This window comes from Pezoporus wallicus, unplaced genomic scaffold (genome assembly GCF_028554395.1).
Source record: "Pezoporus wallicus isolate ANWC-B61680 ecotype Strahan unplaced genomic scaffold, APGP_CSIRO_Pwel_v1 contig_6354, whole genome shotgun sequence".
Taxonomy (NCBI): Eukaryota; Metazoa; Chordata; class Aves; order Psittaciformes; family Psittacidae; genus Pezoporus; species Pezoporus wallicus.
In genome coordinates, this window is record NW_026638688.1 from 2900350 (window position 1) to 2914759 (window position 14410).

The 14410-nt window shown below is 45.6% G+C and overlaps 1 protein-coding gene across 7 annotated transcripts in view; it reads right to left on the reverse strand.

The window, feature by feature from the left end:
• The window catches only part of SGCD (sarcoglycan delta), a 325796-nt gene extending 314688 nt beyond the window's left edge, over positions 1-11108 (reverse strand). For 3 of the 7 annotated variants that reach the window (XM_057411988.1, XM_057411979.1, XM_057411981.1), the window contains exon 1: positions 5163-5319. The gene's annotated coding sequence lies outside the window, so the exon portion shown is untranslated. Of the gene's footprint in view, positions 1-5162; positions 5320-11050 lie in introns of those variants that run through there. The other 4 variants (XM_057411983.1, XM_057411980.1, XM_057411982.1 and 1 more) reach the window with 4 other exon arrangements.
• Between the last annotated feature and the right edge of the window lie 3302 nt (positions 11109-14410).

Sequence of the window (14410 nt, forward strand, 5' to 3'; positions counted from 1 at the left end):
AGTGACAATCTTTTGCTCCAACTTTCCTCCCCCCAAAAAATAGCAGGCCAGCCCTCCAGCGAGTGACACAACTGGCACAGGGCCGGGAAAGCCAACGGAGCTGCTCTGATTTACGATAGCTAAAGATCTGGCCTGAAGATGAGTCACGTGGACTGCTTGCTGCTTGAATTTTAACTACTTCAAGGGGTATGGCTTTGGATTTGTCTTCTTTTGTTTATCTCTGGCTATGCTGTAAAGCCTCGGTCACTACAGGCCAACTTCCAGCATTTCTTCCTAAATATTTAGCTGCTGAATATTTAGAAAGGAGTTGGATTCACAAGATTTTTCTGCTTCTTGGATTTGGACACATCTTTTCTATCCTGCTCTGACACCTGAAATAGTCCATTAACCTACAGACTGAGGCAGCTATTTTTGATCAAGAGGTGAAAAATCACAGCTTGGCTCTGAGCTTCAAAACAAGAAGGGAAGAGATAAAAAAAACCCAGCGAGAAGGTAGCTTTGGGACTCCTTTCCTCACAGTCAGCCGGAGCGATGTGTCTGCTGGCATTTTTGGGTGCCTTGTGCGAACACGGTCTGCTCTCCCTCTGCTGAGCAATCCAAGCACTACAGAGAATAACGGAGCGGCCTTGCAGCAAGAAGCCTTTCAGTCGCAGCACTACTGCAAGAAACAAACGTTATTTCTCAGGCTAGCACGAGAAAAAAAAAGGGGGAAAACCAGGCATGGAGATCTGCTCAGCTGCACATTAATGACTATCAAAAGCCAGGCTGTAGTTCCCACCCACCGTGGCAGAACTCAGGGCTGAGCACAGGTATGCAGAGCTGTACCGGGGCTGGCACAAGCTCCTATGGCACAAGTACCTGCTCATGCATCAAAACCAGTACAGCAGCCGATGGCCAATGACAGCTACAAACCAGGCAAACCTCCAGAGGAGGCAGGAGAGATTTTAACTTAATGGTTAGCCTAGCTGCCATGCTTCCAAAGAAGAAATGAGCCTGTTCATGTCTTCCATACAAGGCATGGATAAAAACACTACACCAATATTCCAGGTGCTGGGGTGATCCTAGCACATCTTAGCTCATCCCAGCAGCGGCCATCTCCCTGGACATGGTCCCAGAACTGCTCTTCTGCACTCATGGTAGCTCTCCAACCTGACAAACCCTACCATTCCCTTGGGACTAAAAAGGGGCCATAACAGGAATATTACCATAATCCGGTGCTACAAGTTTACCACTTTCCTACACATTAGATTCAGGGAGGTTTCTGTGCAATACCAGATTCTTAAAGCCATCATTACCTTACCAAAAAAAAAAACAACAATACAACCCCAGTGTCTGTATCAGATTCTCTGGCTAAACTGAGTGGTGATGCTGAGATTTCATAAAGCTTTGACCTCCTAGGAGGTACCAGAATCCCTCCTTACTAAGAAGGGAAGGAGATAATCACTCTAGTGCTCCATCTCCAGTGAAAAGCCAAATCCTCCATTTCTCAAAGGAGAAAATAAACCCCACAAAAAAAACACCCCAACAAATCCATTTTCACTGCCTGTACTCAAATTCAACAGAATAGCAGCTAAAAATATGTCAAAAATCAAGGTGCAGGTGAGAGAAATAAAATAGGAAAAGGCTTGACACCAGAATGGTAAGATTTTAAGTGTGATCTGTTGGCTAGCAATGTCAAGGGGATACTTCTGAACCATTTCAAAACAAATCAGATAGAAGCCACATCCAGGTGAACTGCTATTGAGCATGGCTGAGAGGGAAAGAAAGCACAGAATTCACAGGGAAAATGCACTGATACATGAATTATACTTGTATAAAGTTATTTCAAAAGGCATTGCAAAATTCTTTACCGTGTTTAGTAACATACTGCCCAAGAAAAAAAAAGTAACAATATGTTTTCAAACTACTCCAGGCATATTCAGCAAAAATCTCTTATTAAAATCAATGAGAGACAAGCTGTTAGCTGCACGTCGTGCTGGAAAGCTGCAGGTGAAATGCAGAAAGCTCTTGCACTTCCACTCCATATCCAAAAATTGAAACACTTTCAGCTACCTCATAAATCAAAGTTCGTCATTAAGCTGCAGCTAAAGTGCTATCTTGCCAAAACCTCCGGAAAAGCATCAAGGTAGCTGTTAATTATTTTTTATACAATCACTCAGGAAACATTTCCCGGGTGAGGGACTATGGGCTGGCACAAATCCTGCCTCTGTTACTGTTCGGGGGGGGGCCAATGGCATCGAGGTGTATCTGCTGGTGGCTGGAGACAAATGGACTCCAAGGGTGATCGTATGGGTGAGCTTTTAGACTAAGCTACTTCCCACTTCAAGCACACCTAAAAGACTTGATGTAAATTGATAACAGCGCCTGGGATTCTCACAAATGAAATAAAAGCAGGAGTAGACAAAGAAGAAAGTTAATTTTTCACCTAGAGAACTGCAGTGTTAGAAGATTGCCCTGGAGGCTTTAATCAATGCAAGTGAATCTTTTATACTTTTTTCCATCATTCCCAAAATAAGTCAATAAGATACCAGCACTTTCTCAGAATAGTGACCACTTCCCAGCAAGCCCGAGTTCAAGTCTTTATCAAAAGGACTAAAGAAATGCATTATGATTTCAAAGAAAAATAGAAAGTGAGGAAATAGAAGCAGCAGGGTAACCTTATGAGGCATGGGAGGTTTTCAGAGAAACATTTTTACTTCTTTTATTCTTGAGGATGATTAGAAGCAAGCAAAGGCTAGTCTAAACAGGCACTGCTGGTACCCAAAACCACCCACAGCTACCCTGGCCCTTAAGAACAGCAAAACACTTGGAGAATGCACACCACCATCAGACACTATCTAAAGGCATTTCCAGATCCACAACCTCCTCTCCCATGAGGGAAGCACACCTACGTGTCCATCTGCTTCATCATACATGACATAAAACTCCCAATGCATTCAAACAACTTCTGATGCACCCACCTAATAACCCATTACCTGGGGGATCCACACACACAAACATTGCGTCCACACACATCACCTTAAATAAAGAGCAACAGATCTCCTTATGTAACATAGTTCTATATATAATTATAAACAGCTGAATAAATGGCCCTGCCTGTCTAAAGGTTTCATACAGATTCTATTGGCTGAATGAAATGTAGGCAAGAAGCTTTCTCAAGTCATGAGTCGATTTACAGTCCCACCTTCAGCTGGAGCCTGAATAATCTGTTTCTCTGAGCATTTAAGAAATACAAGTCTCACCATAATTTCCTCTTTGTAACACTCAGTTTGAATGCAAAAAACAAAAGAGCTGTCGCTCCTGAAGCTTTAACAGCTTTCAGCAAAACTTGCTACGTTACTGCAAAAGCAAAAAGGTGCAAATGAAAAACATCAGGGGCATGTGATCCACAATGCTTCAAAGTGTTGGAAGTTTCCAGAAGGCACAATAAGGATAAAGTCAACATCCTCAGTTGTTCTCACACCACTCCAGCACAAGTATTTCAAAGACTTCAAGGGGCAAAGACAAAGGTAGTTTTCCAGAATACTGCAAGAGCTGTACCTATGCTAATTAGAGGGTTCACAAGCAGAGCTCACGTACTGTATTACTGAGAGGTTCTGCTCTCAAAAGGGATTTTACTATAAGGCACCTCATCTGGCTTGTTTCAAAATGATGACTCTCATTTCCCCATTTATCAGTATATTTTTTTTTTCCTCAAACTAGCATTCAAAAATATAGCTCTTCCTCAGGGAAAAAAAAAAAAAAATTGGAAAAAGTATTCCGAAATACAGGAGCAGATTCTCAACAGATACACATCAACATGAGAAATCAATGGAATTATGTTAATAACCATAACCAGGATTTCTCTCCTTTGAGAGGAAACTGGGACAATTATGGTTACTTATAGCAGAGGCTACTCCTCACTGCACAGAGCAGGAGAGCTTGCTCCCATCCCCGTGTAATGTCACGGAGCAAAATACACCCATCGGCAGCAGGAGGACTCCGTTCAGCACGCTGATGCCGGAACGGCGCCAGCTGACCTGTTCTGCCCAGCACACAACTGAGGGTTGTTCATTTTCCTTTCCAATGAGACACTATGGAAGTGTTGATTTAATGGTTCATTTATCAACCCCTCTGAATATTAAGCGATTCATTTTGACTTAATTTGGACAATTCAATTTCACCCATCCTCTCTCCCCTTGAAAAATGAGAACTGCTGTCTAGAGAGAAGCTGCTTTGAAAGTTGACTTAACAAGAAGTACTTGCGGCCACGGGCTTCATACCTTTTCATAGGTTGATGTATATTTCTAGCTGATTTTTTTGCTTTGTATGCATTATACATGAAATTTACAAACGCTAAAGCAAAGGCAGTTCAATGAACATTCTTACTGCTGGCAGACCAAACCCTATCTGCTGTAGTATTAGCTACTCCCCGAGACGACCACCAGAACATTACATGTGCTGTCAATACAACAAACAAGCCTGTGAAAATTCCGTAACACTTCGGGAAAGGAGCTCCGCGTTGAGAATCCATTACTGCTCTTAGAAAGTTTTTGTTACCGGATACATTTTCCCAGCCGGAAAAAAAAACACAACCCAGTAATCAATGCAGGGCACACCTGGGCTTTACCCTCCCATGCGGGCAGCCTCTCGTATCCTGAAGTTCGCACCTCCCGGAGCAATGACGGCAACGGCCGAGCCAGGGAGACTCCCCAGGCACCTGTTGGCTGTCCCCTCGGTACCCGCCCGGTGACCCCACCGCCCAGCCGGATGCTCGTACCGCGTTTTCTCCCCGATTCAGCCACATCTCTGCCTGCGTTCACCGGCTGCTCCCGAAGCGCCGAATCCTCTCTCCACAGCACTCTCTGAACACTCAGCCCGCCAGCCCGCTCCTGCCGCGCACCCCCGGGTCACTTCCACAAGTCCCTTCCCCGCGGGAGCCCCATCACCCCCCCACCACCACCACCACCACCATACACCGCGCATCCCTCCGGGCAAAGCTCGGACGAGCCATCCGGAGCGCGGGGCAGGGTCCTCCCGCTGCACAGAGCCACTTTCCGCATCGGGAACGCACACCCGGAGCCACCCCGAAGGGCCGCGGCTCCCCCGCGGAGGGCAGCGCCTCTCGGACCCCGAAACTCCGCCAAGTGCGGGAGCGGCGCCGGGCGAGCCGCGGCACTCACCCGTGCGGCGGGGCGGGCGCGGCCCCTCAGGAGATCATTGCCGGCGGGAGCGCGGGGCCGGCGGCAGAGCGGCTCCTCCGGCAGCGGGGGCGCGGCGCTGCCTCACGCCGCATCGCAGAGCCGCGCCGCCCCCGACACCGACACGCGGCCGCGGCGCCCCGGCCCCGCCGGGTGGGGGGGAACGGCAGGGAGGGGAAAGGGGGCGGGATTGGGACCGGCTGTGCCCGCCCCATCCCGCCCCGCCCGGCCCCGCCGCACCGGCCCCGGGTGATCGCAGCGGGAGCGGCTTCGCGCTCCCCACGTCTTTTGGGGTTTCTTTCCCTCAATGCCTTTTTGCTTTCACCCACTTTTCTTCTTTCTCCCCCCTTTTCCTCATTTCTCTTCTTCTCGCCATTCCTCACATTTTCCCATCCCCTTATTCAGCGCCTCCCTTCTCTCACGATCTCCCCGTTTTCCCCACATTTCTTCTCCCTTCCTCCTTTTTGTATGTTTTTTCTCCTCCCCATTTTCCCCATCCATCTCCCTACCGAAGCCTTTTAGCAAAGGAGACTGCGTCCAGCTGCCGAGTGTCCCTTTTCTCCAAGAAGGTGGCCCCGGGGAAAACAGCCCGCAGTAGCCTCAATGTGCAGCACACGCACCCTCTGGGATCCGAGCAGACCCGAGCACAGCTGGCACAGGACAGCACTTCCAGGACATCCTTCCCTGCTGCCCTCAAGATAAATCAGTGTGGTTTTTCCAAAGGATCCAATAAAAATAAAGGAAGCAAGGTTTAGTGTTCATTTCACCCTGAGCAGCTCCCCCTGCTTTTGGCTCCACTGACACCCTCAAGACTCCATCCTTTTGGTCCATTTGGCCCCTGAGTGCCCAACCTGCCAAGCATCATCCTGGTACTTAGCTACCCTGCGTGGGGCACAAAGGCTTCAGCAGCAAGACAGCTCATTTTCGCTTTGAGTTTCATGTGTTGGGAATCAGATCAGTGGAAATGTTTTTTCTACCTTAAAAAGTTGGTTGTTTTGCCACTATATGCAAATGCTTTGGTTTTACCAGATGGCAATGAGTGCTTTCCCTACACATTTTATTCCTGAGCTAAGAATCAAGGTAGAAAACTGAAAGAATTTTCAATATACTCAGTAGCTACTGGTTACCAGGACAGCTCATACTTGTATTCATGAAGAACTTCTCCATCACATGCCCACTTGCTGCTCTTCCCTCCTCTCTGTGAGCCCAGACTCCTTGCTTCCCTTAAAATTCCAGTGAAATGCCAGGTTTGGTTCATGGAGATTTGTAAAATCAGTTCCCAACTAAATAGCGTTAAACGAGGGGCACAGTTGAAAAACAAAACCTAAGCTGAAGATGTTCTCCTGTTTCACATCTTCTTCCCTCTTTCCAGGTTAAGGACTTTTCTGAGGAAGAAGAATGACTACAGATGACCTGCGGAGCAATGACAACAGAAGCATGGATACACAAATCAGAGGGGCTGCTTCTGTCAATTTCATTGAGTTGCTACTACAGGACTATAAAGTTAATTGTTGGCAGAATTCTTACAGAAGTTTAGAAGTCCCCAACTAACTCTTGATACTCTGTGACTGATGAGTTGCTACTGTGCCAGGGAACCTCAGTATCAATAGAACAGCACCAGATAAAATTAAGTATAAAAAAAAACCCTAATTAACTAGAAAGACATTTCTTTCTTCCACGTCAGCATCACAAAGTTTGAAGGCCTGGTGGTTTTCTTGCCCATCTAAAAAGCCTGTGAATGACAGCGAGTGCTTTTTAACAGTATGTGGAAAGGGCATGAATGAATGCCCTATCCAGGTGCCTCTGTACAACGCACTCCTTCCACGTGCTGTAGGTTACACGGAAAATGTTTGTGTTCCTGTCATCTCCAGCTACAAATAACAGTGAAAGTACTGAAGAAATGTGACAGACCAAAAGAAAATAAAACCACATCAGCAAAACTGGGAAGTATCAAGCATCATCAGTTCCATCGTCAGGCCAGCAACAAATGTGACCTGTGGCTGTTCATGTTCTTTTTTGTTGTTCTTTTAATTTTTAATACTTTCCTGCTGCAGATTCATGACAGTTGTTGTCCTTCGTTTGCACTGACTTGCACTGGATCCAGTTGGCCAGCAATGGCAGGGAATGCTAATTCCATTTAGTTACCAGAAAAAAGCAATAAAAGCAAATATGTTTCCCTAAGGCCCCAGCCCAGAGTGATGAAAAATCCAGACCAACAAACATATTTTGTTAAAATCAGTCTTAAGCGTCATCTCTTTTCCCACAGAAAAATCAAAGTAAGAAAAGAGTATTCTAGGCAAACTGATACAGAAATGATGGGCCCTTCATAGCTCTAGTAATTGCATCACAAATACATCCCCACGCTGGGAAAAGAGTGACAGCCTCCACCCCAGAACTGGGCAAGCCCTAATGACATTTCAGATGAGCCATGAGCACAGAAATGCCATACATCCATAGCTAAGATTATTTAAAGTTATGGGTTAGTGACAGCAGCAGCTGCCGTTCCTGACCTCAAGGGAATCACAGTTCTGGTAACACAACATCTTGCCCTCCCGTTTCTCACTGGGACTTAGTGGGATGTGAGCTGCTCTCTGAGCTACTGCAATGGGCTCCCAATGCCGTGCTGACCACAGGCAGGAGTGCACTGCAGGGGCAGAGAGGAAGGCAACCCAGGCAAATATAAAGTAACTTTTCCTGTTAGAGATGACTACTTATTTTCCCTGCCTTTAGAAATGAACAGCTGCCGCTCAGGTTTGCCAGCACCCAGCACTCAAAAACTGGGAGAGACTCAGAAATAGGAAGATTGTCTGTAAAACAGCCTGATGTTGGGATGGGGGGGGGGGGGAGAAAAAAAAAAAGCCTCTTTTTATTTGGCTTGTGATTGCTAAGTCTGCAGGAATCCCTCTTTTTCAAGCTTTTTCCTTAGTTCATGAGGAGCAGAGATCTACTTATTTTTTTCCTTTTAAATGAATGCTGGGATTCTAACAAAATCAACTAATTCCAGGAGCTGAGGCTTCAAGATAAAGAGGAAAGTATACCATGTCGCAAAGCTCACAATGCAATCTCACTGCATTGGTGTTGGCAGCGGTTCACTTGGCTCTGGAAATAATAAAGTGGGAGACTGAAATGACAAACAAACCGGAGATCCAAACTGAAGCACCACCAGGGAATGCAAAGCAGATGGCCAGCTAAAGAAGACCAGCCCAAAGAATCACTATAGTCTTTGCAGGAAGATTACTGACAGCATCTACTGATGGTGGCCTCTTTCCTATTAGCTTGCCCGGCATGGTTTGCATCTTGATATCCTTGCCATGGATTATTATTAAGAGCAGAAAACAAGCTAGAGAATCCTCTCAATTGCAGATTATCTGTGTACTGCCTCATAGTAAAAAAGGGAGATTCAAGAGCATTGGAGAATCCACACAAGGGTCAGGAACAACTCCACATCTCTATGCCATCTTGGACCTGCACTGCTTTAACCAGTCATTGAGCTATCACTAAGATAACACTGGTGTGTGCTTCCTGGCAGAATGCTTTCAGCATGCTTCTATTAAAGTGTCTGCTTTGTTTCAATATCCCACAATATTGTTTTGTCATGAGAAATTATTTAAAAGTTGCAAAATTAAGTCTGTGCTAAACAGGAGTTGGCACAATGGAAATTAGATTTTGGGACTCCCCACAAATATGTAAGTGTGAGCGTATGAAATCACATGTGGCAATTTGTTTTCAGAAAGAGGAAAAACCCCTAAATTCCTCAGCAGAGGAAAAACACGGGAATTATCAACCATGACCATCTGAACTAAGCAAAGTGGTAAAGTGCCTTGCAGAGCTCCATAGGGACTGATCCTTTTTGCTTATCCTAATCAATACATTGGTTTACTGAAGAAGAAAACAATTATCGTAGAGTAGGCTTCAGGCTGCCAAGCCCAGCAGATTCTCTGTGCTGCCAAATAGGATTTCTCTTTAGTCTGTGTCCATCCCTAGCACTTAGCGAAGCTGACCTGTCACCTTGTGCTCCTGAGTATATTGCCATTTTCTTCAATCTTCACTCTTTTTACCAGTCTAGAAAGGCAGTGTTTAACACCTGCTAAAATCAACATGCTCTCCTCTATGGCCATTCACAGGGATTAGGATATTGAACTTTGGACTCAATAGGGAAAGTTTTCCACAAGCACCTGGAGCTAAATCCTACCCACCATATTTGTGGGAGTTTCTCCATTACCTGCCTGTTTGAAATAAGCAGGATTTAATCATTTGGGGATGACAGTGAATTACTGCCCCTCATGAAGGGATATAGCACTCCCGTCCCCCTCTTCCAGCCCGTCTGTTCACAGGCTGGTACATCGCTGGAGCACAGCCAGGCAGCCATAGAAATGCATTGAGTGAGTAAGGTCTTCCTTCCCCATCAGCCAATAAAGATAATTACACAGGCCAGCATATATTAATTTGGGTTCAGTCCTTTTCCCACTCAAATTAATGTTGGTTTTGTCATTGACACTGTTGTTAGCAGAAGCTGGCCCAACAGCAGGGAGCTAAAATTAGACAGCTTGTGCTGTTTTGCTGGTCACCTTCCTTCCCCATTCCAGCTGAGGGAGTTACTGGCCCAGCTGGGGATTGATACCAATTCAAGGAGCAGCCCAGGTATCCAAGGCATGCCACTGATGGGCTCCAACACCTATAGCTGGAGCTCACGCAGTGGGAGCCCTGCAATGATCACACACTTGCATCACCTCCACAGCCAGGCCCCCGGACATGCTCACCCCTCTGGAACTCATTTGCCAAAACTGGCACTAAAGGAGGGCAGAGAAGGGGACACACATAGAAATTCCTTATCCCCTAGGGCTCAGAGTCAGGGGTGGCGGCTTTCGGTGAAGAGGCCCATGCAGGTGTACTACACACACTGCTGTCATCAGAGATTCCCTGTGCGAGGCTGTCAGATTTTTATATGGTTTCCACAACACCAAAGTCACTTGTTATCAATATTGGTGGTGCCACTTGACAAATCAGAGGAAATCCATCATGGCCCGTGAGGTTATTCTGGTGTAACGAGCAGCCCTTGTATCTCATTTGTCAGAAGTGCGACTCAGCCCTTACATCTCCATTTCTGTGCAGTGCAAATCCATATAGGAACTTGCCTCAATGCAAGGCTTGGGGGGCTTGTCTACAGCCCAGCAACTCGCAGCCTCCCTGCATACATGCATATGTGAATGCACACAGATACACACACATATATGTAATTATTCTGCACAGGTTTCATCTGAAACAGTATATGTTTCTTGTAGGCAGTAGTCTGCCTATCAGTGTGTTTGATATACAGATATTTACCAGCAAGGCTGGAAAGTCCCCCTAGCCACACTTCCATGGAGCACACGTAGCACCCCAATTTGCACATATCTCAGAAATACAAACAGTCCCTCTGTTTTCATATTCTGCTGCCACAATAACTTTGCAGAGTACTTTGCTTACTGGACTTGTTTCATGGTGGGTGTAACTGCCAGCAATAGCTTTCCTGCTACTCAGAGCAGAGTCACATGCTGTGATTGCTCATATGCGGTTCAGATTCTCCAGCAACTGAGAAAGGAAAAAAAAAAAAAGGAAAAAAGAAAAAAGCAACTGTTTCTGACTGAGACACATTCCTCTGTTGTCTCTGCCTCAGCTGCAAATGCTCTCTGCTACACTGATTTCTTTTAACTGGTCAATCCCCACCCTGTTTCCACAAACGCAGAAAGCAACTGCTTTTAATTCCAAACTCCCAGCCTTGTGCCAGATAACATTTGCCGATCAACTGCCAAGGCAAGCTTCATAGAGGAAAAAAACAAGAAATCAAGAAGGAGGACTGGCAGATTAAACAGCTCAGCTCTGATTCTTACCTTCAGAAGCAGACTTCGTTCAAAGCCCACAAATACTTTTACTTTGCTGGAAGTCTCTGAACTATTTTTAGCTTCCCTGGGGGATGCCATATAGGGAGAGCAGCCCCCTCTGAGTCATTACTAAACTGCCTAACATAACAGCAGGACACCTGCTGCCAGTGAGTCATGTTTGGTGTGAAGCTAATGGTATATATATAGACAAAACATAAAGACAATTGCTTATTTTCCTTCATACCCTATGTGTTGCTTGCGTCTTCCTGTTACTCTAAGCAAATCAAATCAGTGCACTGTCTTTACAGGACAGTGTAAAGAAGACAAATGTGCAGGAAAATCCATGTTCTCTTCAGACCAAAAGCTCTAAAGAGGTACAGTAGAATGATGCTTGCTTGCATCTGTGGCATGTATACCTGTGTATATACATATCTGCACTTTTACACACAAACAATGTGATTATACTCTTGCAAGCTGCTGCTCTAATGCATGCAAACTAGTGTTTTCACTGAAAACATGAATGGGAATTCAGTGATTATAAATCTAGAGCTCCATCCTGAAACTGTCTTCCCTACTCCCACAGTAAGAAAGACGCAGTGTGGAAAAGGGGCATATGTGTGGGAAACTGATGTTTATAACATGCTAGCAAAGAGAAGAGAAACCTGTTCCGTATATAAGCTTCCAGGCAAGAGGCAGAAGTACCTTAGTGGCTGTACAGTGGCAGTTAAACATTAGCTGTACTCCTCTTTGTTGGCTTCACAGCCATTGCTTGCAGTGACAAACATATTTGTAGAACAACCTTTTGGTCTGTGCTAGGAGCCTGATTTAGCTTTCCCCCCAAGCCATGCATTTCATCGTTATGGGCTGCACTTGTAAAGTTCTGAGAGCTGCAGTAAAGAGCTGCTAAGTTTGGCTTTGTGACCTCTGGAAGATCTCTTTTTTATTCATTTCCTTTCTCTCTCTTTTTCTTTTTTTTTTTTTCCAAAATGTGAAATTTTGGTTATTTCTGTCTTTAAGGAAAGGCATTCTCCTGATCTTCTGCCTTGGGCAGTACTTCCATTTGTGATGGGTACCGGTACTTATCCTACTCAACCTCAGCTCACCCTACTGTCCTTAAATTCTACAACATAATCACTCTTATTAAAGACAATGGTAAAGCATCCACTAACACCAGTGAGAAGAGCATGGAGGCTTACAGAAGATGCTAGAATTTCAGCAGTCATGGCCAGAATCAGCATTAGGCACTGCAACGGATGAAGCCATACCCTGACTGATATAACCACATAAACTTCTATCTTCCCCCACAGAAAACCAGCTTAAGTATTCAATGGATAATGAAAAACTTCTTGTAGGTTTATAAAACCATCAGATTGAATTTATTGCAGGAGAATGATTTAAATACATATATAAAGGTGATACCTCTGTTCCCAGAGAACTCTGTAGATGTCCAAACACTTTTTTTTGTAGCCTTATTTTTGTTTGTTTCGTTCTTCTTTTCCCACCTCTCTCCTTCTGTCAAACTGGACAAGGGATGGTAGAAACTAAGAAACTCTCCCAGCCTGCATGGTTCCCCTTGTCCAAGAGGGGCTGCACTAGGCAGCAGCAAAGAGCTACAGTTTTCTTCTTTGAGCAGCTTAGGGACAGACGCTGCATGAAACCCCTCAAAAGATGAATGAAGCTCCTAAAACACTGCACTTACATATGTTCTAGCGTCTCTGAACAGAGTTCAGAAACGTATTTCAAGCCTAGCAATTTAAATACCCCCTGGAAAGTCAGCATCTCACCACTTAAAATGACAACCTGCCAAATCCTGATTGTATGGGGGAAAGGAAAGGCAACACGCCCCAAACCAGGGTCTCCTCCACCAAATAAAGGTATGAAAAAAGAAAGCAACATATCCTTTCCGTTCTGTATCCAGCTGCTTCCCCAGGTTTCTGCTGTAGCAGAAGCAGCAGGATTTCAGGCAGACAGACCCTGGAGCACTTGCCGCTTTCACAAGAAGCATGCCAATGACCCACACTGCGGTCCTCTATTCCCCCCTAGTGACCAGCACACACTGAGGGTACTGCATCAGCTGTAGCCTTCGAGCTCAGCCGAGCTGCCGCGTCTCTGAAGCACCAGCAGCAGATCTGGCTTTGTGCATCAGCAGTCCTGCTGTCCTCTCCGGTGCCAAAACCTACCCCAAATCCCCTTTTCACACCAGCTTTCATCTCAGAGGACAGAAACAACCAGCTGCAATGGGGAGAGTCATCAACTGAGCACAAGGATCAGTTCTCCCCTGCCATCCCTCTGACAACAGCCCGAGCATGCCGTTATTAACTAACACAGCACCTTTATATGTGTATGCTAAATGAAAAAGTAGAAGCAGAAAGGGAAAAAAATGGCCAAACCCCTCGGCATGTCTGCCTTGAATTCTAATTAGCAAAGAATTGTTTGCCTTAATTCTAAACATATTTAGAATACAGAGCATATATTTCCAAAGGATGTTTTGTATTTACAGCATGTCTGTCTGGTTAGACTGCTGCAATGTAATTGTTTTCCTGCTGAGAATTATAGCAGTGAAGTTACTCTGGGTACGATTACAGCTCATTATAGTTTTGCTCTGGAATTTAAAGGCTCCCCTGCAACACTCCCTCCTTCCCACTTAGAGGCACTGGCCTTGGAGCTTTGTGCCTGCTGCCCGCAATTGCAGTAACCGAGGTCCCTAAGGTCACTGCCAGCTATGTGACATGCAGGTGCATTTGAGGTTTAGTTGCTAGAAATGGGTAAGTCATTACAGTAACAGTATGAGGGGAAATCTATAAAGTCTACCCTACACTGAGGCTGGAGCCAAAACTCGGCTAGGTCTGTGCCTGAGGAGAGCTTGACCGCAAGACGGCAGCAATCCATGCCTGGAAAGGTTTTGGGAGCAAGAGCACTGCAGAATTTGTATCCAAAGCGGGGGGGATGACAAAGAGCAGGTTAATGGCTGCAGAGCATGAGATGTTCACTCCTGTCCACAGACTCCACACAAAGTGAATGTTTTAATGTCAGAAGTGGAGCACTACAGCGTGGGTAAGACAGCAAACATGCTGGGACAAGCCATGGTGAATTCATCCTCTGCTCCCTAATGGGAAACATTTCTTGACATTTTTCATAACTGTAGCTGTTCCTTTTGCCTCTAAATCTTTAAAGCTTTATACTGGAATCAGGATTGCATCATAAATCTCTTCCTTCTATCATACCTTAACCTGTCGCTGCTGATATTTCTGAGCAGAGAGCAGAGCCCCAGCTGTGCTGGAGCAGCCCAAGACAGCACTGACATTGGTTCAGCACAAACCATGTTGATGGTAGTGGTGCAGCTCAGGCACTTGAAGAAAGCCTTCCAAG